Here is a 26,908-nt window from a genome sequence, read left to right on the forward strand (position 1 = left end):
TAATACAAAAACTGTCCTGATATCAAAACTGTATTAGATATTTACTTTAGATGGTCTGTACATACTTTGCTATAAATATGGATATCGTAAATCATACAGGATGTTCAAAATTCTACGCCAAACTTTCTAAAATATAAAATAATTTTTCTTTGTTTTTTTTAAATAGGACACCCTGTATATTATTTTTTCAATAGATGGAGAATTAAAAAATGAACATTTTTTGCATTTAAAGTGTTTCAAAATTTTTAACGGTTTCGCAGATATTCCCGGTTTTATATTTCATATGGCATTTTCCACAGTCAATTTTTATCAAACCAACCCAATTGTTTTTCTCTCGTATTTTACCATTGAAAGCGCCATATGAAATAATACTGCGTGTATCCGGATAACTATTAAAAATTTTGAAATACTATAAATACAAAAAATGTTCATTTTTTAATTATCCATCAAAGAAAAAAATAATATATAGGGTATTCCATTTAAAAAAACGAAGTAAAATTATTTTATATTTTTGAAAGTTTGGCGTAAAATATTGAACATCCTGTATTATTTACGATTACCATATTTATAGCAAAGTAAGAATAGACCATCTAAAGTAAATATCTAATATAGTTTTGATTTCAGAACAGTTCTTGTATTTTTAATATTTTTTTTAAGAAGGGTTAAAAAATATATATTTTTGATTTATTTTTTAATATCTTTGAAACCACTGAAATAGATTTACTCATATCTTAGGATTATGTAAAGTGATCTAAAAGGAAGCCAAAAATGCAATAATATACAGGGTGTTCTATTTAAAAAAAGTCATCCAGATCCACTCACACTTTTTTGAGCCACCCTATAGAAGTTAAAATATTTTCCGGAAATACATCCTGGTACATACTTTAAGTTTGCACTTAAACAAAATTCTAAAGTTTTTTATTCTAGGAGCTACAGACGCCCGACGCACTATTGCCGGACCCTGTATATTTGTGTTAGCTTTAAGAATTTATTGACTATTCCTATACAATTGTACATTGTTTTATGGAAATAAATGATTGATTGATTGATTAAACAGCGAACTAAACAAATAAAAGGGTTTAAATAGTGAATACACAAAAAAAAATATACAGGGTGAGTCTTAAATAAGTGTAAATATTTCCAGGGCTGGTATATTTCGACTCCAGGAACAGGTCTATGAGGTTTTTTCGCAAAAAAAGAAGTTGAAAATCGTGCATTTTCTTTTAAATTTCCCTGTATATTTTTCGAAAACTTACGTTACGGCAGTAAAAGGGATGCAATTACAGAAAAAATCCGGTGGCTCTCAAAATTTTTTCAAAAAAAAGTTTTATTTTTTATTTTCAAACTTAAATAAGCGTTAAGAAGTATAATTTGTGAAAATTCTAGAAATAAAAACGTAAATATTTTGATCTCTTCAAATGGTCTAACTTGTATTAAAATTTGTTATTCATGCTAATATAAAACTTTTTAGATGACTTCAACTACGGTAGTGAGCATAGTTTTACCATTGTCTGTGCTTAATCAAAAGTTTTACGCACCGGTTTTGCTGATGAGTAAATAACTGGGGCTATTTGGACTATAACGAAATTTTTAAAGATACATAATTATAATTCCAGACGATGTTCATAAGAAATGTAAGCACTAGTTGATTAAAAAAAAGTATACCATTAATATTGCTTATTATATTTTATCCTCTCATAGTATATACCTATTTTTAATACCTAAAACCGCGTTACATCACACAAACTTCGTACCTGAGTATTGTATTATAGTTTCTGCAACACAATAACTGCACCAGCATGAACCAAAATACTTAAATGTTAAGACAAAGCCAGGATTTATCAGAATTTATGTCATATACTAACATACCAAATCTCGTGATTTTATCTGAAAAAATTGGCGCCCGGAGACACGTAAAGCCGCCCATACTAAAATATGTTAATAAAAAGTTTGTAGGCAGTTCTTTTAATTTCAAAGTAAAGGGATTTTCCAATTTTTTTTATCTCAAAAACTGCGACTTTGACTGATTTTGATGTTATTACAAATTTTGTTGCAAATATTATTCCTAATCTTAAATTGAAAACCGCGTTTCGCTAGCTACTGTAATTTTGGAGTTGCGATTTTTTTAAATGTTTAACCCCCTCCCATACCCCCTTACCAACCCTCCACCCCCACCAAAAACTAATAGCCAGATTCTCGGATGCCACAGTATTTTTGTGCCAAATTTGGTTAAAATCGGTTTAGCGGTTTTTGAGTTATCGTACAGACAGACGGACAGACGGACAGACAGACAGACAGACAGACAGACAGACAGACAGACAGACAGACAGACAGACAGACAGACAGACACCATGAAAATATTTTGTATTTAGGCCATTTATGACCCAAATAACTAATTTTGAGTGAAATTAAAAAAACTTTTTTTGCCGATCTTAATAGCTTACCATACCTGTTGGTATGGTCGGCTAAAAATAAAAAAGTTATAGGAGTGAGCCACTTTTGAGACGAATTAAAAATGTTTTTCCTGTTGTAAAGACGATTCGGGGACATACTGTATATATCAGACCTTAAACAAAATTAATTATTTCAAGAAGATTATGTATAAAGATCCTGTATACAATTATTACCAGTTATAATTTTTCTTTCTGGCTTAATAACTACATCTCCTCAAATGTAGGATGATATCTGGAAACTTCATACCCTACAGACCACAGAGTCAACATCAAATAAATGTGCATTAACCTATATATCCAATTTCATATCAAACTATTGATATGTAGGAATTTTTAACCGTGAAATTAGAACAGAACTGATAATGAACACGTGTTATACAATTACAATAATTTTATATTACATTACAACCGTATGATGCTGTTTAGAAGGTATCCAATTTCTTTGATTTGCTGGAAAACAATTTTAAACATGGCGAATAATACTAGAGCGATTAAATATTCCAACCAATGAGATTGACAGCTGTGTTATATTATTATTCAGAAATTAATAGCATTCAGCGGCGTAGCATGGCATCAATACAAGGGGATGACATTTGTTATATTCCATCAATGTTATATAATATAATGTTATATTCACTTAAAATTTAATATGTGTTTGGGTTCCTATCACTATGATCCAACTTGCTTGTCTAGTGGCTGCTTGCCTCAAAAAATGGATGGAAGATGTCTCACTCTGGTCTCGGTCTTTTCTTGCTCTTGTCTCGGCCTTATCTCGTTCTCGTGTCGTCAGGTCTGGACGCACCTTTATGTACACTGCCCTTTCAGGAGCAGAGTCTGCAGAAGACTTCCTTGATACAGATTGAGCTTGTTCAGGTAGAGAGACATATTGTAATCCGTACATTATTCCTGCTGAGCATTAGCAGTTCATGACTTGGGTCGTTAACGAATCAAAATTAAAAAAGAACTTATGAGTTTTTGCACTTTAACTGTAATTATTGTTAATATGTTTATGGGAGGGGACTATAATTATAAATATATCGTTATAAACAATATTATCTTTATCGAATCATTAATTACAGCTGTATGTCCAACTTATTTATCAATTTGAATAAAAATATTTTAATTTATGGTTACTAGTTTTTCTAAACAAAAATAATGGTATTTTAATTATCAGTGATGCCGTTAGGCTGAAATAGCTAAGAACTAGCTTAAAACATGTGTTATTTAAAAATAATAATATTATAAACATAAAATATATTATACAGGGTTATTCACCTCATTCGACACGGAGTATTGTAGTCACACGATTAGATTTTTAGAAATTATTATTTTCAAAATGTACAGAGCGTCACAAATAAAATGTTCTTTTTGTAAACAAATGGACTAGCAATATTATCGTTTTTTGCACCTGTACATTTTGTACATTTGTTGCTTTTAAAAAAATCTAAAATGTCAATATCCCATGTGTATAGGTATATTGATAAATGAGGTCTAAATAAAAATAAAATGCATTTTCTACGAAAACTTGAAGAGATAGGTAAAAATGGTATAACACAATTTGATAGAAAATAAATTGTGCATCCGATTCTCGTAAAATATACAGGGTGTTCCATTTAAATTAAACAGTAAATAGTAATTATTTAATATACATTTTTAGACACTCTGTATATGGTAGTATTATTTTTATTATGGCAACAGGAAATTTAGTAAATAGAAAAAAATCAGTACAATATTAATAATTTCTCTTGACGGATGACAATCAAGAGCTAAAATGCCATTACTCGCAAATTTTGAAATATAATTAGTGAAAAAACTTAAAAGTTCTTTAACTTTTTCTGCTAATTGAAAATTACTACCACTAATTTTGACGTTCCGAATTAGTACGAGAGCTAGCAACGTCGGAAAAACAAGTATTTTAAGACGTGTGGCTCTGATATATCTTTTACCATGCTCTCTAGAACAGCATGCGTAAATGCGTCTGGCTGCGATAATAAATAAACCGACGGAGTCTCCATAGCTCAGCGCGTAGAAATTTCACCTATCAAGCGAGAAGTTCGAATCCGGGTCAGGGCAAAAACTTTTTTATTTTATTTTCATTTATATTCTGATAGTAAAGTATTAAATATTTCTTTTTTTTGAAACACCAGAATTATTTAATACTTTACTATCAGAATATAAACGAAAATAAAATAAAAAAAGTCTTTGCCCTGACCCGGATTCGAACTCTGAACCATCGGTTCTCCACTGCGCTATGGAGACATGTTCGATTTATATTCAATACTAGAACTTATAGGACTAAATTAAAAAAATATATATAGGATCTTCTTCCGATGCGCAGTAGTGAACGCATTGGGTATCGGCAGCCAGACGGGCCGCATGCTGTTCCAGAAAGCATAGTAAAATATATATCAAAGAGCCAGACGTCTTAAAATACTTTCTCGAAAACGTTGCTAGCTCTTAGAACAGAGGAACAAAGTTCTACACTAATTAAAACTATTAATTTATTCTACTAATTTTATTTTAGAACTGAAGCTTAACCAACTAAGAATCAAGTAAGATTAAAACTAATACATCAGTTTCTAAAGAATTAAAATAATTTGCCTGTCTGATGCAGATTCAGCTCCATAATTAATATTTGTTAAATCTGCGTGAATTACCCAAACTGTACTCGTACCTACGTTATTAAATTAGGTAGTTACGTTAGTCTATTCTAATTCGTCTAGACTTGACCTTCCGTCAGGGAAAATTTGAATTTGCGCCGCTAGACGAGGCCAACGAATTCGAATATTTTTGGGTAAAAGCGCGCACATCGAAAACCCAAGATCGATCAGAAACGGATTACTTAAAATGCGATTTACGTATTGAGAAGTATATCTTAGGGAGATATCATGCATGTTACCGTAACCAGGCGTAACTACACTCACTGGTACGCAAAACAGGCACCTTAAAATTTTAATGTATTTTAAGCAAGTTTTAAGCAGTTCTTTCGGTAAAAAAGTCTTGCAAGACCAAGACTCTTGCAAGAAATTCAAGACAAGACTTTCAAAATTTCTTGTTTTGAATTTCAAGACAAGACAAGACTTTAATATGCAAGAAATTTCAAGAGTCTTGCAAGGTTTCTTGAAAGTTAGAAATGATACATATTTTTAAGTGATAATTAGGTCTTTGTGCAAGTTATGCCGGGTTTATACAACATTTTTTACATAGTCGTAATCAAAATCATAGTCATAATCATAAAAGTTAAACTATCCACTTCTTATAAACCTGTTGACATCTACCATGAACTTAGCCTTTAATTATGTTACCCAACTTCACTGATATAAAAATTATGATTATGAAAATGTTCTATAAACGCACATTAAAATCGGGTTGTGATTATGACGATAATAGGACTGTAATTATGATTACGACTTATGCAAATGTTGTATAAACCCGGCATTAATATTGACCAGTGTGGGTATTATACACAAAATTATATTCGTATAATGGTATTATAAAAAAAACTAACGGTAGTAGAAACTAATGGTGGGTTCGTGGAGCACGCCTATTTGCGCTATTTAGTACTACTTTTCATGCACGAAATTGCTCCGCGAAAAAAAGTAGTATCAAATAGCGCAAATAGTACACTCTAGCATGACCTTTCCGTACACCCTGTGTCTAAACTTTTCCAACCAATCTTCCATAATAAAAAAATAAAATAAATACCATAAAAAATATAAGTAACAAACGAGTAACCAAAATAGAACATAATAAACTAACAAGAATTAACAACTAAAAAATGAACTTCTGGAAATTCATCCGTCCAGGAATTCAAACAAATTAAACTTCTCACCGATTCTGAATTTAGCCGGTTTCTGTGTTTCCTTATTACCAGTGCTGCCTTCGAAAAGAGCCTTTCTGTGGGAACAGAAGTAGCCGGTATACAAAAAAAATTGTTAGAATGTAAAATTTTTCAAGACAAGAAATTTCAAGAGTCTTGCAAGGCAAGACAAGACTTTGCCGTTCTGCAAGACAAGTCTTGAATTTCAAAACAAGACAAGAAATTGATTTTGAAGACAAGAATTCTTGTCTTGTGCAACACTATTGCTTCTTTTCTCTTTTGAAATTTCTGTAATTATTGAAGTTTAAATATTTTGTTTTATTATTTAGTACAATGTATTGTTCAATGTATTAGTTATCCAATGAAAATCATCTAACCGATATATTACTACAAAACAAACACATTAATGTTAAAATTAAACTTGTTTTAAATAAAAAAAAGTTATAGAAAATCTCTGAAATAGATAATAATATTTTTTTTAGAATTTAGAATGAGTGGGAGGGGGGTTAATCACTTCGACCTTACAGATCCATTGTGTCCCCCTACCTTGAATCATAACTCATCATACAGTCCCAGGGCTTTGACAAAAGCCAGTATCTGGGACGGTTTTATAGAGGGTAGTTCTCCATCTCCAATATCAGTCGTACCAAAATTCATGGCACGAATGGTTGTCGTCTCGGCGCACTCAGTGATGAGGTGTACTGGTGTTTCACCATCTTCCCCACAGAATCTGCATTCGCCGTTTATTCTTAGTTTCAATCTACTGAGGTGTTCATTGAGGTGACAGTGTCCTGTTAAAAACCCCGTGACAATCCGAAGATTGTTCTTACTCAGACCCAGGAAGATCTGTGATTTTTCTTGATCATAAGCCCTCAGAAACTTCTTCGAGTGTCTTAGACCATTGCAAGATTTCCATTCCAGGTTGCGGATGGAATCTTCCAAGTCCTTGAGTTCCGCCTTGAGTTGGTTACCACTTGGAAAGCAGAACGGTTCTGGTCCAGTTAGTGGAGTGTTCGCTCCTTTCCTAGCTAGATTATTTGCTTTTTCATTGCCTTCTATCCCTTGGTGAGCAGGCACCCAGTGTAGGAGGACTTTGTTTTCTTGGCCTAATTTATTCAGCTTCTCTATGCATTCTTTGACCAATTTCGAATTGATTGATACTGAGTTGATCGCCTTTAACGCTGCTTGACTATCAGATAAGATGGCTATTTCTTGTTTCCGATAGTTCCTATCTAAGATAAGTTGTACGCATCTCTCGATAGCGTAGATTTCTGCCTGTAGGATACTAGGGTAAGTGCCCATTGGTTCGGAGTAATAATAATATAAAAATATGTCATTATATATTTTGTTACTTACACGAAATGTGAAAATATTCTGTTTTCAAACAAATTTTTACTCGATGATCAATTTTTTTTATTTTATTTTATTGTGAACTCGTATTTTCCTAAATACATTTCTGTGAAACTATGGCGAGTGCCACGACTATACTTTGCCTAGTTATAGACCACGACTATACAGCTACGTCAGTGGTCACGGGACGCGAAAACAAGGTTATATAAAGTGGCAGAAAAAGAACAAAGGATTTGACAAGGAGTAAAGCTACTAGTTTCCTTATACTATGGTGGTATATTGTTTTCGTTGAATTTTTCGAAATTTGTTTTGGATTTTTTTTTAATTTTCAGTTACAAAATATAATACCTTGATAATATAGCAGCATATGTAGTAAATTAAAGTTAGAAGAAGGACAACCCAGAAACGCCTAGCGGTTCTCAAAATTTAAGCAAAAACTCATGTTTTTTTTTAAATTTCCAAAGTATAATAACTCGGTTATTTTGGACTTATTTGAAAAACTGTAAAGAGAAAATATGTTTCTTTTATGGAGATCTATTTTACCAGCCCTGAAAATATAAGCACGTATTTAAGGCTCACCCTGTATAGTAATGTCATAGAACCCAAATATATTTACATAAATACCCGTGAAATAAACAAGAAGATATTGTGCTTTTTGTTTGTCTGAAAAAATGTTGGAATTTCTTTTTATTATTTTACACGACTGAGAAAAAATTTCCACCTCTGTTTCAGACGACGGCCATCAAAGTAGAAAATGTGGTAAATCCAACGCTCTTAATTTTACTGGAGAGGGAAAAAGGTTTTCCCCCTAGGTTTTTCCAAGGTTTTGTCTTGAATAGAAATTTTAGGCCTGATCCGACAGGATGATTGGGTATATTGCTACGAGTTCTCCTCCATATTTGTGTTGACAAGGTACAAAAAATATTTGGTAGTAATAGGAATTCGTTATTTGTTTTTTGTGATAGTTATTGTCTGCAAGCCATTATCTAGGACTTTGTTTTGGTTGAATACCTATAAGGCCAAAAATAATATCAGGTTAGTCTAATAATTCAGAGGGTATACAGGGTTCTACAAATTCGAGGTACGAGCATTGGTATCTCGGTAACCGTAATAGATACGAGCATGGTTAAATAGGAGCCAAGTTGCTCTTTAGGATGTTCACCAAGATGCCATTAACTTTTTTTTAAATTCCAAGAATTGCTGAGTTTTTTTGAAAAACGTTTTTTTTTTGAAAATAATTTTTATTTTTTCCTGGCGTTACTTTTTAGGAAATCAAAAAACTAATTGCACATTCTCATTGCCACTTTATTAAGGCTATCTGATAGTATTTTTAGATTTTCAAATTAGCTGATAATTTGTGAGATACAATGGCTATCTTATTTTTTTTAAATTCGAACCTGCATTTTTTATTTCAGATTTTGAAAGAACTCGGTCTCCTGAGTACAATGATATGCCACACTTAATTTTTTTTTTGTTTCGGACATTTGAACATAATTTATTTAAACTAATTTCAAGTCCGGCTCTGTTTTTTTTAAAGATTTAATTTATTCATTGTTACAATATTGATAAGCTTTCAAACTTAACAATGACGTGGGGTAAAACATTGAATACGGAAAATCAAATGCAATAACTAAAGGGGCATCACTTGGCGTCATTTGTAAAAGTGAAATCAATACATTTCAACATTTACAATAAAGAGTACAAAATGCATTCGGAACTATAACAAGAAGTTATGTTCAAAGAGCTACAAATAAGATTGAACAAAAAATACATTTGTGCATTAGGGAAGGTGGTAACTCTTTCGAACATGTAGAGCATTAGAAACTAGTTTATAGAAGCTAATTTATTTATAATAACTACGATTAATATTATGAATATTATTAGATCGTACACTGAGATCCCAAATTCACAATAAAAAAGTTGAAAATAATATTTTTAAATTGCTGACCTGGGACCTGGATATTATTTATTTGAATCTTTGAATTCGCTCGATTTTCCTTATTCAATGTTAATTAGCGCCGATCAATATTGTTGCGATGAATATAATCAGATTAAATAATTTAAAAGACCAGAGTCGTACTTGCAATTATTTTAAATAATAACTAAATAGTTTTGTTGTTGTTAATGTACCCAAAACAAAAAAAAGTATCAAGTGTGGCATATCATTATACTCAGGAGACCGAGTTCTTTCAAAATCTGAAATAAAAAATCATGTCCGTATTTAAAAAAATTAAGTTGGCCTCTATATCTCATAAATTATCAGCTAATTTGAAAATTTAAAAGTACTATCAGATAGCCCTAATAAAGTGGCTATGAGAACGTCTAATTAGTTTTTTGATTTTCTAAAAAGTAACGACAGGAAAAAATAAAATTAATTTTCCAAAAAATCATTTTTTTATCAAAAAACTCAGCAATCCTTGAAATTTTTAAAACTATTTTGATGACATCTTGGTGAACATCTCAAGGCGCAACTTTGCCCCAATTTAACCATCTTCGTATCTATTACGGTTTCCGAGATACCAATGCTCGTAACTCGAATTTTATAGCACCCTGTATACCACCCCATATACAAAAAACGATATTTGGTACGTTATTACAGGGTTGCCAACCGTCTTGTATTCCAGAGGACAGTCCTCTTTTTGACCTCACTCTCCTCTTTCCTCTCACCTATTGAAAAAGTCCTCTTTTTTACATACCCAACTCAAAATCTAAAAAATATTTGTTTTATTGCTTTAAAAATGGTTAATCTATGTCTTTCGCGACTCCCACTCACTTGGAAGAAAATTATAATAAATCCAACAAAAATGAAGATTGAACGAAACAAAAAGCAGAATCGGACCTATGTTAATATGAAAAATAAATCTTATTTTTACGAGAAGTTTCTTGAAACACTCTGTATGCGTATTATTTAAAATCATTTTGAAACAAGAGTAGTACGCCTATGTGGTATATTTTTACAAATAATCCCGGTCATTCCACTTTCAATCGGTTTTTATCATCCCCAACCTTTTTCTTCTCCATATAACTCCCCCAAATCAAATTTAAACCTCGAAAAAGTTTTATATATTCCAAGAAAAAAATATATAGGAGACACCATATGTACGCGGCACTATTTAACTTAATTTATGCTACAAACTTCTCTACAGTTTAAGACCCGGTTTAAGATCTGCCGTCAACCTATATCATAACTTTCATCTTGGAAAGGACAGAAAACTTTTCAGAACTCGAGCCCAACGAATTTATCTCACAGAATTACCTTATTGATACTGTACCCATATAAAAGATATGCGAAACTAAAAGAATTTCAGACTTGTCCATTTACTTTAACTTATCTACTCAACGTTTCGGTAAGATGGTTCAAAATTCTTTATTCATGTTAAGTTACCATTAAGGTTTACAATCGTCAATGTTATCAAGCCTTGCAAGATACAAAATATATAAAATGAAATACATATGTAATTGTTCACCACATATGAAGCCGAGGGTATTGTAGCTAAAGGATTAGATTTTTACAAATTGTAGGTTTTGGGTTCGTTGCTAAATTTACAAGATACAGAGTGCCCCAAATAAGCAAAAATATTATAGCTGTATTTTTTTAAATGGAACGCCCTGTATATTATTCAATTTTTAGATTCTACGATTGAAAAAAGGTAAATTTGATAAAGGTTTCTCACACTTAAACCTTACCGTTTTTGAATTATTTTCAATTTTGTGAAATTGCAGTAAAAAATTTAAGGCTTCATTTCTCCAAGGGTATCAAAGTTTTTACTACTAAATATTTACTGAAGTTTATATATGGATCAGATATTGTGGAGCAATAATAAAAATTATACTACCTTATACAGTAATTTACTGCAGCAGTCCAATGACTGAGATCTGCCACAGTCTTGGAAAACACACCACAATTTTCCAAGCTGAGCTAAATGCTGTTGAAACCTTTGTGCAACTGCTGGTAGAACGGCAATACACCGGGAAAACAATATGCATATTTTCGGATAGTCAAGCCGCATTGAAAGCACTTGAGGCAACGAAAAGCACGTCTATGACGATTCTTCATTGTAAGAAACTACTCGATATATTAAGTTAGATTAGATTCTTAGAGGTGGCTTTCGGCCTGATCCACTGCGACCTTCTCAGATCTATTGTGGTCCTCTTCTGATCCTTAGATTACATTCTCCAGTCCTATCCTTTTCACAAAGTTTAGCAACTTGGAGACTGAACCCTCCATGTAGCTCTTCGGCAATGGCCGATCGCTGCCCATTACCGGGAACCACACATTCGCCAGGCTGTCACACCGACATAAAATGTGTTCTGACGTTTCTTCTTCAGATTGGCAGAACCTACACATAGCTTCGTCTGTCAATCCCATCAGCTTTAGATGCCTATTTAGCTTACAATGCCCTGTTAGTAAACCTACTACAGCTTTGACTGTCTTTCTGTCCTTGCTTATCAAGTCTACCGTGAATTTTGGCTAATGTTCTACAATGAGCCTTATCGCCTGTCTCTGCCCTGGTGAGTTTCTCCACCATTCTAGAAATTTGTTGGCCATCCATCGTTCCGTGGCCATTCTCGTGACCGCCTTTGCAACGCCGCAGAAGGGTTCTGGGCCTATGAATGACATTGATGAGCCTTCCTTGGCCCTTTCATCTGCCTTTTCGTTACCCTTGTGACCCTCGTGCCCTAGCACCCAGGCCAACGTAACATTGCTACGTTCGCCCAAAGTATTCAGAGCACGCACACAGTCCCACACTAGTCTAGAATTGACCTCCGCGGAGCCGAGTGCCTTTAGCGCCGTTTGGCTGTCTGTGAAGATGGCCACAGAACGATTTGTTCTTTGTTGCCTTATTATTTCTTCTACACAATAGTGGATTGCCGTTATTTCTGCCTGGAAAATTGTGACATCCTTAGATAGGCTTACGTGGAAGGATCTCCCTTGTTTCGACCCTACTATCCCAGCTCCTACGCCTTCTGACGTTTTTGAGCCGTCTGTATACCACGTTGCCTCAGCTTGAATGCGTACACCTTTACTCCAGTCTTCCCTTCCTGGTATGGTTATATTAAATTTGTTGTTTAAGCTATACCTAGTAGATGTTGCATCAATTGGTAATGCCAGTACTTTGTCTGCTTTTAGCTCTTCGATTAGCTTCTGGTTAGCAGCACTATGCGTTTGGCTTATGTGCTGCTGACCGTGAATTAACCTGTGCATGAGAGATCTGGCTTCGCCTTGTATGAAAATATGTAGTGGTGGGAAGTTCTACTCAATATATTAGGAGATAGGAACGAAGTATCGCTAATATGGATACCGGGACATGTAGGCCTAGAGGGAAATGAACGTGCTGATTCCCTCGCCAAAATTGGTGCAGGCTCGCCATTCGTGGGCCCAGAACCGACACTTAGCGTTCCAAAAAAATCTCGCAAGAGACAGGCTCTGTGAATGAGTTAGGGGAGTGACGTTCCGGGACTGGAATGACAGTCCCGAAATGGAACATGCCAAGAAAATTCTAACACGGCCATCCAAACATAGAACAGGAGAACTCCTAAAGGCTGGTAGGAATGGAGCGCGTACACTCACTGCAATGTACACGGGCCACTGCCGGCTGAGATCACACCTACAGAGGATGGGTCTGGTGGAAGACGCCGAATGCCGACTCTATATGGAGGATGACGAAACAATGAAGCACGTTATGTGTACCTGCCCCGCTGGGGGCAGGACCAGGTTTGAGATGTTTGACAAACCCATGCTAGACCTATCAGACCTAGGAGACATATCACCCTCGGACATAACGGCCTATGTAAAAAGGTTGAGTCTTGAATGTGAACTGTAACCAGAGTTGTTAAACTACACGTAGTAATTAATAAACTACATTTACTACATGTCACAAGTAGTTTTTTAAACGTCAAGTAGTAAATGTGTAGTTTATGTAACTAATGTAGTTTTTTTAAATAACAGTGAAAACATAACCTAAAAACTTTGTTTGTTGATCAATTTAAAGAAATAACAAATCTATATTTTGTGAATTTGTTCCTTATTATGTGATACTTTTGATACTTAGTATAAAAGTTTTATAACTTTTATTAACTATCTCTTTTCGTTTTCAAGATAAAAAATAAAAACATTATTTTTCCGCCATCTTTGTACCGCGATATCTCCCTAATGGTTGACTTTTGACCCAACGTTTATGAAGCAAACTACCCTTTATTTTGAACAAGGAATCACCCCCTGAAGTTTTTCGCATTTGTTTTGAAACACCCTGTATAGAACTTTATACTCGTATCCCTGTCTTAAAATTTAAAGGTGCCCGTTTTTCCTGCCGGTGAGTGTATATATTTAAAAGATATTTCCTCCAAAAACTGATTCTTTTGCCGTGTTTTGTTTGAAGATACGCGATATCCACTATATCGAAAGTTATATTTTACAGTTAAGTGTCTCCAACACCAGCGGCATTACATTAACTAAATTTAACAAGGTAAAAGGATCCATCGATAAAGTTTCTTATATACATAATATCCTCTCGTTTTATTCTAAGCACACTATTCTTAAAGTGTTATTTATGGCGACGTAGAGGGTTTATTGAATCCTCCCTCTCGAATATCTCGAAGACGAAAACAAATACATTGTTGTAAGTTTTCCTACAACACGGATGGGCCCTGAGGAGATCTAATCTTAGTGGTTCTTTATTTAATCTATAAACTTGTCCAGCGAACAAAAAGTTTAGGACGCTTTTGAGATGGCGTGAGACCTCCTCTCGTGGTTCGAATAATAATAATCGATAATATCAAAGACGATCAAATTTAACTTTATGAGAAGTATTTGGAAACTACACTAAAGCATAATTTTACTTACTTAATTTTTAAGATAATCAAAGTAAAGTCAACTATAAATCATATTATTTTACCTAAAACTTTTTGGTACCTATTTTTCTTCATACAGACAAAACTCAATTTTTTATGCTGCCAGATTACAAAAATTTCTCCATATAACAATGTCGCTACAAAATTCTTTTTAATTTATATTTTTTCCTCAGTCTTTCAGCTTGAGTCAAACTTTATTAAAACTTTTAAATTCATCCTGTAAAGTTTATTTGTTATCCTTCCTTCTTGTAAGTGTGTCTCTTTTCCTCTTCAAATTCACAGTAAAAACTTTTTCTTGTATAAACAATAAAATTGTTTTCAGATCATTGCTTTTTCTCAAAGTTTTATATGTCATAATAATTTTCAATTCTAAGTTATGTTATCGTGATCATCATCATTTTCAGCTTATTCAACCATTTCCAATATATACTCTCTTTGTTGTCTATTTTTGGCAATGCGGGCTTAAGTTATCCCTGCCAATTTTCTAATATCATAATCCTATCCCCAAGGTTGGTTCTTCTAAGTCCCTTAATTCCTCGCGGCTACCATGCTGTAATTTTTGCGGTCCATCTGTTGTCCGCAGGGTTCGGAAAACTACATGTTACTTTTAAAAACTACATAAACTACATTACATGTAGTTAATGTAGTTTATGTAGAGGCTGTAGTTTATGTAACCTATGTATGTAACTTTCAAATATCAAAGGTTTGAGGTGAGGTTATAATAAGTTGAAGCTTTAGAAAACACAATGTATTTAAGAAAACAGAAGAAATATGGCTTTAAATATAATATTCACACATCATATTATTCAAACCCCTCATATAAAGCAAAATTATTCATAATATCAATACATAGTTTATTAAAGTAGTTTTCATGTAGTTAATGAACGGGGAAAAACGTAGTTTTTGAAGAATAACTACACGTAGTTAATCAGGTATATTACGTCTTAATTAACTACTACCGCACCCTGGTTGTCCGTCCTTCTTGCCATGTGTCCTGGCCATATTGCCACTTGAGAGATTTGATTCTGTCGATGACATCTATTATCTGGGTCTTTTGTCGTATCCACTCTATTCTTTTACGGTCTTTTTTGGTTATTCCCAGCATATTTCGTTCCATTGAGCGTTGTGCGACCTCCAGTTTCGTTATAATAGCCTTTTAAAGTGTCCAGGTTTCGCATTGCCATTATGCATCTTGCAATTATTATTATATGTTATAAATTTATGTATGTAATAAAAACCTACTTAAATATTAATTTTCTTCCTACAACAAAAAAATAGTAGTTTAGATTTAGGGTTTATACAACCTTTAATTGGACATCCCTCGTTTTCCCCTGTTTTGTTTGGCATTTTGACATTTTTATTTCGGTATTTCAGAATATGGCGTTAATTCACAATATTAATAATTCAGAATTGGTAGTAATATATATTTTTCTAATCATTCAACCGAAAATAACATATTTCTTTAAAAACACTAAATTGCATTTTCCTCGGCTCCAATTAAAATGGACAAAACCGGGTTTTCCCGTGCAGTCTTCAAATGATGTTGTTTGGAATTTATGGATTTATACGAAAATAAGCCCTTCATATGGATGGCCAAACATAAAGAATATAGAAATCGTATTGCAGTGTACAGGGTGAGTCAACTATAGAGTAAAGTTCATTATCTCATTTGTTTCAAGGTTTACAAAAAAAAATTAAATATAAGAGTTATAGGGACGGATAAGATACACATTTTAAAATTATAATAGAGTATACAGGGTGGTTCAAAAAAGTTTGGCGAATATAACATATGTTTTTTTAAATGCAACACCTTATTTTTTATTTTATTTTTAGATTCTGCGTAAAATTCCATAACTTTTTTATATACAATGTTATATACCTAAAACTAATACTTTTAATAATATTTGAATTTGTTTAAACAAATATTAGATTGCAGTGTGGTAAAAAATTGTCAGTGATGCCATTGTTTCTGAAGTTGGACAACTAAAATTTGGTAGGAGAATTTTATAGAGATATAGAAAAAGACCTATGTAAAGATATTTTAGTTAGATCTTACAGGGTGTTCAAAATATATTTTTGAATTTCAACAACTTAAAATTAAGAAATTTCAAATTTTTTAAATGGGACACCCTATATATTATCATTTTTTCTGATAGATTTTACAAAACTCTTCAACTTTTATTAAGTATGTCATATACCTATTTTTAATAGTTTGCGATTTATTCCATTTTTTTCTATTTTTGCCCATATTTTTAATACAATTGCGCTGTAACATAGTTGCCATGACAAAAAGTAATAATTATTAGCGATGGGAACTATCGAATGAATTAGACTATCGAATGGTTACTGAATGAATGATTTCAACTATCGAATGGTTTTATTCGAATAAAATCATTCATTCATTTGTATACTAAAGCATATGTGACAACCTCGCCGTGCGACTAAATGGTTATCGTTGAGCCACGACTATCGAATGCTTTTGATAAATGAAATTTAGTATTCGTTTGATTTTTGTGTGCGTCAGTGCATTATTAGTTCTTCCAAATTTTTATAACTTCACCTTATAAATACTGTGCTATTTTGGCGTTTATTAAAATATTTAAAATACTAAAATAGTATTTTTTTTAATTGACGATTGTGTGCGTGTGCAGGTGTCAAAATTTTTCCGAAAATTTGTGTGATTTTCCCTAGCCCGATCTTTCAATTATTTTATTTTATATGGTCTATAGGTCTATTTTTTAATGGGAAATTTTGAGAAGTAGCAATTTTTAAGAGAGATGAGATGAACTTAGAATTAATTTTAAAAATACATATTTGTATTTTAGATGTTTTAATAATACGAATTAGTTGAACTTAATAATCATATTTAAGTAATGTGGTTAAGTAAATGGTTCTCGAACTCTAACTATGGGGTGGAAATTAAATTGAAAGTTTTACACGTGCCAATTTAAAAAAAAAGTTAACAATGTTTGTTTTTTGTTTATACTAAATTCTCTTACATGTAGTTTTTTGCGAAGAAATATTTCATTTATTTTTTAAAGTAAATGCCAGTAAAAGTAAATATTATTTTTAAATAGTAAATATAAAGTACCTAATATAAATAATTTTGATTTCTAATTTTTTATTTATATTTTCCTTCCATTACACTGCATGCTTAGAAAATTAATAAATGTGTATATTTCATGATTTTAAAGTTTGTTGTTAATATAACAAATTAGTTCTGTAATTATTATTATTTAATAAACCAACGTTGCCACAAAAAATGTAAAGACTATATTATTTTTAAATAGGATCTAATATAAATAATTTTGACATCTAATTTGTTGTTTATATTTTGCCACTACGTAAAAAAATGTTTGTATTAAATTATTTTAAATTTTGTTGTTATAGGTATAACAAATTATTACGGTTATTATTATTTTTATTAAACCAGTCTTTGCTTAAAAAACATTAAAAATCATTTTCCTACATCCAAAATATTTTATTATCTAACCTAACCTAACCTAACAACAGAATATTAATAAAAAAAAATGCAAAATATTTATACATACTATCCCTAACTAACTAAAGCCAAACAATAATATTCTTTGATAATATCAACTAATACCAATATATGGCAACAGCGCCCTTCATAATGTATTTTCTGTCTAAATACTAGCACCTCAATAAAAAAAATAATGTGTTCTTATCTTTATATGACTCCGCAAAAAATCAAAGATGCCGGCTTCTTTCATAGCATTGCCACCGACCGCTGTCGGGTTTCTCGGAAAGAAACCTACGTCGCCGGGCGACAACTAAAATCCAGTTATATTTTATTATAATCGATCCTGACGAATAAATGAATTTCATAAATGAATGAATTTTATAAATGAATGTTTTTGCTGCCGAATTACTAGAATACAATATTTCAAGGCAGATGACGCATCTATTCGATAATTTTTATTCGAATAGTTTTCAACGAATGTTTTTTTACTAGCTATCGAATTATTCGAATGAATTGCAACTATCGAATGTTTCGATAGTATTCATTCGATAGTTCCCACTACTAATAATTATCAAAATTTTTTGTTTTTCAAGCAAGTTAAGAACAAAATTTGAATTTTAGTTTAATTTGTTGTAATAAGTATAAATGGTAGAGATAATCGTTACAGATTTTCCTGAAATGAATTAGTCAATGTGACTGATAAACACGAACAAGCCAAGAAAAACATATTTTTCGGTTTAGTACTATATATTATATAGTACTTTGCTAAGTAGTATTAATATAAGTATAATAGATGTAGATTACATATCTAGAAAACATCTTCGCTGTGTAATGGGACGGTTTCGCGGCAGTAGTAGGTAATATTGATTTTACCAAATGAATTATAAACCAGAATTACTACGAGAAAAAACTTTACTGTGTGTCGAAGAAAATTCCTATATCAATAGTCGTCAACAATGAGGTAATCTAGTATTACCTTAATCTGTGGCTATTCGCCCCCATGAAAAATCCAAGTGTCATCTTACATAATATGGAAATACACCAAGAAATTCACGACTGCGATTTTAGTTTATTTGAGTAAATTTAATTAAATTTAACTAACACCAACATTTGTAACTAATTATTAAGCTACTTGTTAAAGATAAGTAATAAATAGTTTGTTTTGTCATGGTAACTATGATTTTATAGGGTAATTGTATTAAAAATATGGGTAAAAATAGAAAAAATTGGAATAAATCGCAAACTATTAAAAATAGGTATGCGACTTACTTAATAAAAGTTGAAGAGTTTTGTAAAAACTACCAGAAAAAATGATAATATATAGGATGTCCCATTTAAAAAATTTGAGATTTTTAATTTTAAGTAGTTGAAATTCATAGATATATTTTGAACACCCTGTATCATTTAACTAAAATATCTTTACATATATCTTTTTTTTCATCTCTATAAAACTCTCCTACCAAATATTGGTACTCCAACTTTAGAAACAGTGGCACCACTGGCAATTTTTTACCACGCTGCAATTTAACATTTGTTTAAACAAATTGAAATATTACAAAAAGTATTAATTTTAGGTATATAACATTATATATAAAAAGCTTATGGAATTTTACGCAGAATCTAAAAAGAAAATAAAAAATAGGGTATTGCATTTAAAAAAAAACATATGTTATATCCGCCACACTTTTTTGAAGCACTATACAAGGTGCTTCAAAAAAGTGTGATTAAAAAACTTAACTTTTTTTCTATATGATATATTTTATTCTATAAAAGTATACAGGGTTGTTCACCACATACGACAAGGAGTATTGTAGCTAAATGACTAGATTTTTACAAATTGTAAGTTTTGGGTTCGTTGAAGGACTATTAGAGCTACAATTTAAAAATATTTTTACAAGATACAGTGTGTCCCAAATAAATAAAAAAATATCAAAGTTTTATTTTTTTAAATGAAACACCCTATATATTATTACATTTTTAGTTTCTACGATTAAAATAAAGGTAAATTTGATTAAGGTTTATTACACTTAAACCTTACCGTTTTTGAAATATTTTCAATTTTGTGAAATTGCAGTATAAATTTTAAGGCTTTATTTCTCCGAAGGTATCAAAGTTTTTAATACTAAAGATTCACTGAAGTTTATTTATTGATCAGTTATTGTGTTGCAATAATAAAAACTTTATTACCTTATACAGAGTGTCTAAAAAATTATTTTAAATAATTACTAGCTTTAAACGGCAATAACTTGTTTGATTTAAATGGAACACCCTGTATATTTTATGAGAATCAGATGCACAATTTAATTGTCTATCAAATTGTATTATACCGTTTTTTACCTATCTCTTCAAGTTTCCGTAGAAAATGCATTTTGTTGTAATTTAGAACTCATTTATCAATATACCCATGGAATACTGACATTTTAGATTATTTTTAAAGATGTACCAAATTTTTAAAGAGTACAGATACTAATATTGTCGATATAGTTCGTTTATTTCATTAAAAAATAAAAAAAACTGTTTAAATATTTGTTAAAGGGGACCTATTAATATGATTCCAGTATTCAAATTACATTAATTGACTGTTTGCGTTGATTAATAATAATTGCTCCAAATACTAAAAAAGTGAATTATGTATGTGTATTAGACAGTGTGGTAAAAAGTAACACCTTAAAAATGATATTTAATTTTTTGACAAATGCTTATTTATAACAACAGAGACGTTCATTTTCATAACTTATTATTATATTATTTTCTGATTCAAATCCACATTTATTTAGAATAATTTATTAACGAACACAATTAAGTATGTAGTTAATTAGTATTTGGGCGGAAATACTGGTGGTATATTTAATTAATGATATACTCTTTTATCAAGAATTTAGATAGTTTTCTTTTTGCATACAAATGGGCTAGTAATATTATCGTTTTACTAAAAACGATAATATTACTAGCCTGTACATTTTTTACATTTGTTGTTTTAAAAACAATCTAAAATGTCAATATTCCATGGGTATATTGATAAATGAGGTCTAAATTATAAGAAAATGCATTTTCTACGAAAACTTGAAAGAATAGGTAAGAGGTGGTATAATACAATTTGATAGATAATTAAATTGTGCATCTGATTCTCATAAAATATACAGGGTGTTCTATTTAAAGTAAATAAGTTATAGCCGTTTAGAACTAGTAATTATTTAAAATAAATTTTTAGACACTCTGTATAAGGTAGTATAATTTTTATTATTGCAACACAATAACTAATCAATAAATAAACTTCAGTAAATATTTAGTATTAAAAACTTTGAGATCCTCGGAGAAATGAAGCCTTAAAATTTAAACTGCAATTTAGCAAAATTGAAAATATTTCAAAAACGGTAAGGTTTAAGTGTAATAAACCTTAATCAAATTTACCTTTATTTTAATCGTAGAAACTGAAAATGCAATAATATACAGGGTGTTCCATTTAAAAAAATACAACTTTGATATTTTTTATTTATTTGGGACACTCTGTATCTTGTAAAAATATTTTTAAATTGTAGCTCTAATAGTCCTTCAACGAACCCAAAACTTACATTTTGTAAAAATCTAATCGTTTAGCTACAATACTCCGTGTCGTATGTGGTGAACAACCCTGTATAGTATATAGTATACCCGAGAGTATACCTAAATGTTATTAATCGATTCTCGAATAAACTTGTTTGTAGAAATAGTTCCTTCGATTTATGTAATTCATTATTAATTCAATAATTATATATCGAGAAAATGTTGAATAATGAATATTTAATTTAAGCAATTGAATGAAGAATTCTTAATGAAAAGACAATAAAGAACCAATTCATTGTACTGTTTATAAAAAAATAATACTAGTGTTAAAAATGTTAGTCTATTAGTGTTATGTATTGTTTAGTAATAATTTTTGTTTATACAGGGTGGCCCGAATTATATTTGGAAAATTTCCACATCATATTCTGCAGATAAAAATAAGTAAAAAGGTTCGTATAAATGTATGTCCTAAAGTGATTCTTTTCGGAGATACAGGGTGTTGAAGATTCATTTCAATTTCGAGTATCCTGTATAGAGGTTGATTGACATTTTATCTCCACGGAATATTGGGACATCGTGTATAACTCTGTCTCTGTAGTATGTCTCTGTGGTCCTGTATAATTAATATTAATATTTTGTCTCATAACAATTGGAATTTAGCCAATAAAATGTTTCATATCATTTATTAAATAGTTCTTTAGTTTTAAACAACTATAAATTGAATTTTAATGTAGCCAAGTTTAACCCTTAGTTTGTTCTTTAATAACCCTAGCCTAAAAGTTGTGCTATGGTATTTTCAAAGTTAATCGTTCTAACTATACTTGATTTTCATATTAGAATTTGGTAAACAAAAAGTTTTGTACTTGAATAATATTTACTTTATTAGGAGTTAAAATTAGATTCGTGTGGCATTATGACTTCGTAAATGAAGTCCAAAATAAATTAATGTTGCCTAAACGATATACGGATAATTTGAAAATACAGGGTAAATAAAATAATAAAATTCCGAGTATTTATAGAGATATTTCCATTTTTATTTTATTTTTTTGTCTATAAGATTACCTCTCCTGTTCGCTGTTTTAGCCGGCGCACGGTGGGGTATTAGCATGAAAAAGGTGATCGAAATTCGAAAAAGCAAATGTGTTTAAGATTTCCCAAAAAAAGATAAATGATAAGTTAAATCATCTCTGCCATGAATGGCGTTGCTATGGGTGTGTTTAGTTGCATTCATTTGTTTCAACGAAACGTCAAAGTTGTTACTTCTCACAGATAAGAGGTAAATGGCTAAATTTTATGTTTAAAATTATAAATTGTTGTTGTTCTTGTGCTCTTTTTACGTTTATGTTATAGTTTTGATTGAAAATGGCTCAGCAAGCTGCAGGTATGTATTCTACAAAAACGTATTATTTATTTTGATATTCTCTATACCAACGATTTTTTTTGCAACTAAAAGTTAGGCGTTCAGAAAATTTGATTAAATTTGTGACATTTTTATTATACTTAGAGATTTAGTTGCGCATTTCGAAGAATTCAGCATATTGTCTATATACGTTTTACTTAGTAAACATTGGGCTTTCATACAGTAAAATAAAATACTGCGAATTTTTGCGACTTTGCTGATAAAATGAGAAAAACATTCTTGGTTTCCTCTAATTTGCCAATCAGTGATATACTAATGCGAGGTGTAAACCGCGATGGCATTGTTGTGTACAAAGCGATCGCATTAGTGCCATTAGCAGTATAGCACAATTTGGCATTAGTAGCGACTTTAGCGGTATGGGCATTGCTCGCGGATCAGTCGTAGCATTAGTAGTAGTAGTTGCGATACTACTACTGGCACTGACCGTTGAAACATTGGAACAGTGATTTTTCTTTCTTTTTTTTGAATCGACGAATTATCCTTTATTTTGTTCATATTATTTCCTCTTTAATTGAAAATAGCAATAATTTATATAAGGTCTACATAAAAAAATGTCGATCAACTATCAGTGTCAAATACCCCACTGTGCGGCGGGTGAGGCGGTCTTTTCAACACATCTCGTTGGCGGTATAAAATAAAAAATACCGTCGCGCGTCGCGATGACCGATTCTGAGTGCGACCGTAAAATAAAAATAATTTTGCATCATCCTTCAGTTCTATGGTGTATTCAGAAAAATTAAAAACTATTGAAGAAGGACCTCCAAAGCATATTTTGAACATTAATTCTAAATTAAAATCGTGTATTCGTCATTTTGGTGAAAATGTTTATAAAAGTGAACACTGGTTATGTGGTTGTAAAGCACTCAATAAACTTTATTGTTGGTCTCGTCTATTATTTTATCTAACTGATACGTTCATAGCCATAGGTTCATAGCTTTGTTTTTTTTTTCATCTAAAATTAGTAGTTTTTTTAAAATTGGTTTGATTATTTTTTTAACCTGTGACATTTTTTCTTCTTCAAAATTAAAAGACTTTAATAAAAAAAAGAAGAAAACTTGATTGTGTTGGTCCATCCTCGTATCTTCTATAGATTTCGATAATAGCTCAACATAATACCTCAGTAAAAAACTTATTGGTCGTCTTAAGGCTCTCTTCGATGTCATATGGGAAAGCGGAGAGGTACCTCAGGACTTTGGCAACGCGAATATAGTGAATATATTTAAGAACAAAGGAAGTGCATCAAACTGCGGAAACTACCGAAGAATTTCACTACTGGCTATCGGAGGAAAAATTCTTGCAAAAATTATGTCAAACCGCCTGCACCCACATATAGAAAAAATCCTCCCAGAATCGCGAACGGGTTTTCGCACCAACCGCGGTACGGTCGATTCCATATTCTCCATCCGCCAGCTACAGGAAAAAGTAAAAGAGCAGCAGTCTAAACTTTACGTTGCATTCATCGATCTAACCAAAGCCTTCGACTCTGTAAACAGAGATGTGCTTTGGGCAATTATGAAAAAGTTCGGAGTACACAACGAGTTTCTAACAGTGTGTAAAAGCCTCCATAACAACAAATCAAGAGTGTCATATCATGGATCACTGAACAATCCCTTCCTAGCAAACACAGGCGTTAGGGAGGGATGTGTCTTAGCACCTCTCCTATTCAATATATTCATGGCAGCGCTCTCCATTATAGTGGACAGCAAACTACAGGAGAGAGGTTTGGGCATTAGACACAGATACGACGGCGGTCTGTTCAACATAAAAAGACTCAGGGCAAAAACACGTACAAAATTCATCACAGAACTTCAATACGCTGATGACTGTGCTCTAGTTGCAAATACGTTACAGCAATTGCAAGAAATGTTGAACAAATATACATGGGCATACGAGGCTATGGGACTTAAGTTGAATATCGATAAAACTAAAATCATGTGCACTCCCCCGGATCAAGATCACAACAATGTTATAAAAATCGGAGAAGAACTATTGGAATATGTAGCGGAATTCAACCTCGGCAGTTTGATTTCGGAAAGGGCCATTATCGACTCTGAAATTCAGCGCCTCTAGAGCATTCTGGAAATTAAAAGACAGCGTTTTCTACAATCATGACTTGAGTACAAAATCGAAACTTGCAGTGTACCGAGCAATTATAATCCCCACCATGTTATATGGGAGCGAAACGAGTTTTAGTTTTCGAGATAGCAATGGTAGATGTCGAATTTTAAAACTACCCTGTATTAGTAGTAACGGAATTTAGAAATTAAACATACTAAACAACAGAATATTTATCAGCATTCAATTGCCAAATATCTTCCAAATACATGTTATTTTTAATTAATAATTGAATAGAGAATAATTAAATTAATTACATAAATAAATTCATTGATCAAAATATATGTTTTTGAATTATAGTAGTAGGTATTGCTAAATAATTGAGCAGATAATTTATTTATCAAAAATAAGCCTACGCCTATTAACAGTTATTAAAAAGATGATTATATTTGATTATCATAACAGATTGCCCAATTACGAATAATATACACTAAAATTTATACATAAATTATTATTAAAATATCGTTAGAATTGCTTACAAAATAATATATTTTTTTAATTATTTAATTTTTGTACCAGAGGCATTTTTTACATAGAAAATATTTAAATAAATAGTTTTTCAAGTAGTTATAAAACTTTAAGAAATGAAACATATTTGTCTAATATTTTTTATTTTATTTTTCAGTATACAGTGTGGTCCAAATTGTTTACAGATAAACATGAGTACAAAAGTTCGTATATATATATATATATATAAATGTATGTCCTAAAATGCTTACGTGTGTCATTCACAGACTTCAACTAAATATGAGTTTCATATAAAATTATCTGGCAACAGTGCTGATATATGAATATTTTTATTTAATTTCAAAAACTTGTGCTATGAATTTTAATATACAGGGTGGTCTCAACTGTATTCCGGAAACTTTAGCAGCATATAGTGCACATAAAAATAAGTAAAAAAGTTCCTATAAATATATGTACTAAAATACTTCGTTTCGCAGATACAGGGTGTAGAAGTTTCATTTTTATTTCGATTTTTTTCAATTAATTTCTCAACCAATTTCGATGGATGAAAATTGCTGTCCGGAAGTTTTTTGACATGAGAAATTTGATTTTAAAATCGATATGACTCCTGCTTGTAGAGGGCGCCATCAATAAACCTAACATAACAAAATTAAAAACAAACACAAACCAAAAATACTCACATTTATACAGAAAGTTTGAAGCTGTTTCGTTTTACCTCATATTAAGTAATAATAGTTATTAGATAGTAAAGATCAGTTTGAAGTTTGACTTCATATAATGTCAAAAAAAAAACTAAAGTATTCTTAAATAGTCGTATTTAGATATTTAAAAAGTGTTTTTCTTTGTTCTTTGTGTGTTGTGAAATATTATTTTTCTTTTTATATTAATTTTGTTTCTTCATTTGTTTCTATAATTTTATTCGTGCCTGTCCAAAAATTAATATCTAAAATGAAGTAAAAATTCCTCCATATAAATTTACATGTAAAATAACAGCATATTTTATTTCCAAGCCAATACTGACGCCGTTTTATCTTCCAACGTATATGGTATATTTTTAAGGACTAACTTTAATTAACCAATTATTTAAAATTTGAAAATAAACTATTCACTATACAGGGCGAGTCCTAAATAACCGAGATATTTTAGTTTAAAAATTTAAAAAAGTCATTTTTTTTGTTTAAATTTCGACGTCCACTGATTTTTTTTGTGATTTTGCTTCTCTAAATTTAATTTACCACCTATGTTGCCATATTACCAAGACTTGTCGTGTTTCTTAATTGAAAATTAAAAAAAATAAAAATACCTACATATAAAATTTTAAACTCTCTATTTCCCCAAAAATCCTTATAGATATGTTGTTGTTATTGAACTACACCACTGATTGGCACTTATTCAGGGTGAGT

At 31.2% G+C, this 26,908-nt stretch overlaps 1 protein-coding gene across 1 annotated transcript in view; it reads right to left on the minus strand.

The window, feature by feature from the left end:
• LOC115882901 (pyrokinin-1 receptor-like) overlaps positions 1-26,908 on the minus strand; it is a 247,929-nt gene that overhangs the window by 219,820 nt on the left and 1,201 nt on the right. The window lies entirely within an intron of this gene.

This window comes from Sitophilus oryzae, unplaced genomic scaffold (genome assembly GCF_002938485.1).
Source record: "Sitophilus oryzae breed Bouriz unplaced genomic scaffold, Soryzae_2.0 scaffold_179_pilon_pilon, whole genome shotgun sequence".
Lineage (NCBI taxonomy): Eukaryota > Metazoa > Arthropoda > Insecta > Coleoptera > Curculionidae > Sitophilus > Sitophilus oryzae.